Source organism: Phaenicophaeus curvirostris, chromosome Z (genome assembly GCF_032191515.1).
Source record: "Phaenicophaeus curvirostris isolate KB17595 chromosome Z, BPBGC_Pcur_1.0, whole genome shotgun sequence".
NCBI classification, from domain to species: domain Eukaryota; kingdom Metazoa; phylum Chordata; class Aves; order Cuculiformes; family Cuculidae; genus Phaenicophaeus; species Phaenicophaeus curvirostris.
In genome coordinates, this window is record NC_091431.1 from 36366512 (window position 1) to 36372109 (window position 5598).

A 5598-nucleotide genomic window follows, 5' to 3' on the forward strand; every position below is an offset into this window, starting at 1 on the left:
TGAGATCTCTGCTGAACACTAGAGGATATTACACTTGTACACGTTAATAGTGGATGGTGGCTTTGCGTGTTAAGGACTACCATGTGTGGCATTGTCATTGCAGAAGAGTAAGGAATGTATCTTTTTAGATCTGGGTACTGTTACTCAGTGACATTTCACTCCCTATATGTACCTAAGTTCGTCTTGTATACCTGCCTTTAATTTTTTTAATTTTTTTTCCCCCAAATAATTAATAAGAAAGTCAGGATAAGAAAGGGAAGAGACTTTGGCCTGCCTTAAGTCACTCATTTAAGAAATTAATGTATTGTTCAGTTGTAGTTCTGTATCCTGCTTTTATTAATAAGGACAAAAGGGAAGCAAGAAATACAGAATGGAGGATGACTTTTCCTTCTAACCTTAGAAGACATACCGAAATAAGAAGTAGTCCACAGGTGGTACTGTTGTAGCTGAGCCCATGATGCTCTGCAGGCCTGCAAAGCTTCTTTTGTTTAAAAAAACACAGCACAGTCAATGTTTTCATAAAAAGAACATGGATGCAACCCTTGGGTAGGAAGAGTCACTCTTTTTTTTTCTACTGTGACTTCATAGGGCTCCTGGCAGGTAGGTTGAAGGCTATTTCTGACAGTGATGGAAACATTTTGAAGTGATGAAAATAGAAAGAATGTTTTGAAGCAATGTTGCCATACAGCAAGAATCCTTGATTCTGCCAGTGAATTCCATCTTAAATTTATTTTATATCTAGTGATTCTATCTGATGGGGTTATTTTTGGCCAAAATATTGACAGGAACACATGCCTCTTCATAACTCAACATTAGCTTTACATAATTTCATCAGCCTGCCTGTTTTGCACCATCTGTTACTTAGCTTGGTCAAAAACAATAGTTACATGAGCTGTTGACCTGTGTTCCCATGTGTTTTTTTGTCCAAACCCAGGAAATAATACAAATCATAGCTGGAAAGACATACTAGGTTTATTGCTAAACCAATGCAGAGCATTCCCTGTAGAGAATTTCTATTTGCTCTCTGCATTTTGATTTAAATGACTTAAGCAACAGAAGAAAGCAAGCTGATCAGTTTTGTATAAATGTTAATTCTCAAGAAGCTTTTCCCACGTTCTGTAGAGTAATCCCACTATTTTGAAATATGGTCCTGGTATAATCCTAAGTAATTATTTTAATTTTGGAGTTGATGGCCTTCAAATATTTGGAAACGTTCATTATGTCCCATCGCCTAAGATAGGACAGCAAAATATACAATCATGCAATATCTTTTTGTCACTTCCATTATGTTTGACTGACAATCCCTATTTTTTACTGAATTGTAGTTCTGCTAACAAATAATGGAACAGACAACTTACATATCAGAATTGTTTCAGAAAAACATTTTCTCTCTTTTTATAGTAGGAATTGTCCATCTTTATAGATCATATTACTACCAGTTTCATTACCATAAGTCACCCTTTATTGCCTTTGGCATATCATAGAATCATAGAATAACCAGGTTGGAAGAGACCCACCGGATCATTGAGTCCAACCATTCCTATCAAACACTAAAATCACTATATGATTGACAACAGGTTTAGGAGAGATTATCTTGTCATTACTGTTGATACTGTTTTTGTGCAAATGCAGCAATTCATTTGTACAGAGGCTGTGCTTAACAAGAAATTTAGATGATGACGATGCAATGATGATGATGATGATGATGATAATAATAATAATAATCTCCTTAAAAATATTCTGTTTTTTTTTCTAATTTAAGAAAAAATGCTTTAAATATTCCAGTATTTTGTATGAAGAAAGAAGAATATTGCCTCTTTAAAGTCCTTGATTGTTTTGAGTTTCAGTCCTTTCCGGGACAGCTGCTGTTCTTGATACATCCAACAAGAGGAAACAGAGGTTGGATAGCAGTTATTATTCCTGTAGATTTGGTCCTCGCAGCAATAAATAACAGAACTGTCATTGCAATCTTGTTTTAAATTTCAGTGGTGCATCTACGTATTACTCAATCCTTGATTCTTAGTGTGGAAAAGTCATACATACACGCTTATATGCACATGTAGGTATCTATATATGCAAATGTAGTTGAGTATTTTTATGTAATGAATAATATTTGTGGGGAAATGCATGCAGAACTTGTATATAGTCTCAGAAACCAAAAAGTATTTGATAGGGTATTCTGTTTGGGAGATGTATTTTACTTGGGACAGCATTTTTAAGAGGTTTTTGTTTATTACTGCTGAAAATTGAATGTACAGGTTTTCTTCACAGAAAGGTGAAAATGCAACAAATGGTTAGGTTCGTAAAATCTTGGGAATGTTTCCTATCTTGAAAATTTGCACACCTATGGCACATCTATCACTGAAGAGCATCTCAAACATCTATCCACCAATGTTATGCATATGTGTATGTAATGTAATGCAATGCATTACATTGAAGCTGAAGAATGATAAAAAAGCTCTGTCCACTCTTGCTGAGTCTTTCTTACTGTGGTTGTTTCTGTGGTGCAGGCTCAGAGAAGCATTTCCTTGAAAATGTCAGGTCAGTTCATGGCCAGAATATCAGAACAATTGCAGAAAATATTTATGAACACCCAGGAATAACCTTGGTGGTGGCACTACATGTCATTGCTAATGGAAAATTAAGAATAATGTGGAATTAGTTTGAAATCAACTATTGATGCTTTTATATATGCACTGTAACAATCATAGCCAAACAAATAAAGGATACCTTGTGTAATTGGTAACTCCTTCCTTCTCAAAACAAAGTAATTTTTGAAAGAGGGAGGCTGGGGAATTCCTGTGATCACTCTAGGTAGGTTGTCCTTTTTTGATGTTCACCTTGTGTTTGGCATGAAACTGGTCGTTTCTGGCTTTACATGGAATACAATAAATTTCTATGTATCAGATTATGCATGCCTTTCTTAAAAGAAGTTTCAGTTTTATTTTTGAACTGTTGAGAAATGCGGTTTCTTTTCCTAGAAATTGTGGCCACAGTGGTAAAGATCTGAAAGTGGAGAATGTTGTCTCATGACATATCTGATACAGTGAAATTCTCTTTTCCATGTCTTCTCTTACAGTATATGCTGTCAGTTTCTCTCAGCTAATGTAGATCTACCCTACTGAATATTTTGATTTTTAACTTGACTTCTTGTATGTTTCTTCCAATGGAAAAAAAAAAATCTTTCCTCCTGACAAAGTATTTCTCCAGATATCGCAAATGTGACATTAGGAAAGGAGGAGAATTCAAATTAAGATCTGCAAGAAAAGGAAGTATTTCAGGGTTATACACTTGTTTGCTTTTCCACAGTTGGAACAAGGTGAGGCAAATCTTTAGTCTCAGAAATATTGGGAGGTGATCACTACGTTTTTTAGCATCAACCTTTTTGTGTTCCCATGAGCCTATGAGCTCATTCTATGAGACACAACACTGTTAAGTACTGTCAAGAACAAAACAGAAAAGATCATGTATTCCAGCAGTTCACTATTTGTGTGCTTTTAAACAGTTGGTGAGTTTGAGTTAGACTATCGTCTGGTTTGTAGTTTTAGGTGCTGTACAGGCAAAAAAAAGGTGTTATTGCAGAAATAAAAAATATCCTTCTGTGAATACCCCTTGACTCTGTGTGCTTACTTGGACAGTCAAATAAGTAAGGGAAAATTGCAGGAAAAAGGTGAGTATCTACTGCTGTAACTAGTGACTGTTTAAAACCCTCTTCAGAAATTTCTCTTTCGTTTTGAGAAAACGATGATTTCCAAAGGAACAAATCTGATACAAAACAATTGGTTTCGAGGTATGCTTTGTAGAATAGTATGCATGAGTCCCTTTCTTCTCTGCTGATGTAAAAAAAATCAGCATGTATGCCTCTGCTCTTTTTTGACAATGCTTTTTTTTTTGACAATGCTTTTTTGACAATGCTTTTTTGACAATTGCTTTTGGCAATGCTTTTTGACAACGCACTTGGGTGTGGTAGCATGCTGAAAAATTGCATGCTGTAAATGTAACCTGCAGAGATATTAGAATTTCCGCTGGTTGTTTCTCAAAGGCAAACCCCTGTGTACAAATTATGTACATATTTCTCTAAAGTAATAAGGGAGGGGAGTATTAAGTCGACAACCTGCAGCAAATACATGAAGTTCAAGGATAATGCATGCCAAAACAATTACTGAAATAACAACATCAGATATTTTAAAATAAAAATGTTATGTATTCGAGTATTACAGAGAAATAATTCAGCTTGATTTTATATATTTGTTTAAAGTGAGACATTTGGGGTCATGCTATGGAGGTATATCAAGAAAAATGAACAATAGAGCTCATAGAAATGCTGGTTTTAAAAACATTTGGTTTAGTACATGCATTTCATGTCGTCTAATAGTTCTGAGAGATAATTTATTATTATATTATTATTGTTGTTGTTTGTTTGTTTGTCTCTTTTCCGAAGTTTTCAGTTCACATGAAATCTGTTTTTGAGCAGCTTGTTTTTGCTATGGTGCAGCCCCGTAACCAAGCAGTAGAGGGCATTCTTTCTTTAGGAGATGGCATTATTATTTCCTTCAAAAAGACCAGCGTTTTATTTAGCAGATGGGTGTTCTTGGGTCACTTTTATTTTTAAATGTAGCCTAATCACATGTAGATACTGAAGACAGGATAACGGGGTAAATTCTTACCTCAAATGAGCAACGTACTCCTAAGGGTTGAGTAAATAGTTACAGAAGTCCTATAGATTTTTAATTAATTCATAAAGTATCTTTGGATAAATGAGAGATTATGTATTTTTTATTCAAATTCACTCTGTAGCATTTTTCATAAATTAAGTTCTCTCAAAACCTGTGCAATTTCAGTGAGCTATGATCAGTGAATAACTGTAACAAAAGCAGTTTCAATTACTTAAAACAAACAGCTCATGTTGACAGTAGCACCTGGGTAGGTATTTTGAGAGCATGTTCAAATGGAGTTGGTTTGGTCTGTACTAAAATTCCAGTGTGTATATTTGCTTTTTATATTTTTTGACGTTGCCTTAACCCAGTCATTTTTTAAATTTAATTTAATGTGATGTCTTCACGTCACACTTGGAAAATGCTATCTCATCAAGAGGAAATGAGAATTGGGAGCTAGACCCCACTCTTATATCAGAGCCCTTCGTTAGAGAGCAGCAGGGGGATGTGCCCCCAGAGCAAATGTCTAATTGGCAGAAGCTGTATATCACCTTTCTGGTGCTGTCGAATGCTGCTCTCCCCTTGCCAAAGAGCCACATGGTGGGTACTTTGAGAATATGTTTTTAAGTGTTCATCTTTTGTGAGGAGATATTTTTCTCCGTTTTAAATTGATGTGAAACAGAAATGACCAAATGGCTTCTGAATCTGGATGTTAGGCATAGGCAGACCTGTTATAGCCACTGGTATAGATTAGGCACAAACATGGGCAGATCCATTGTATTCCAGATTTCATGTCAGAAGATGGCTGTTTCGTGAGTCTGGAAAGACCTCTGTTGCTGCATTGTGCAGAATCACAAGCAGGGTATGAAACAGCACAGACAGCAAAATGTTTCTGAATATATGCACTTTAATAACACCAGGAAAACAAAAAGATCTGATACCA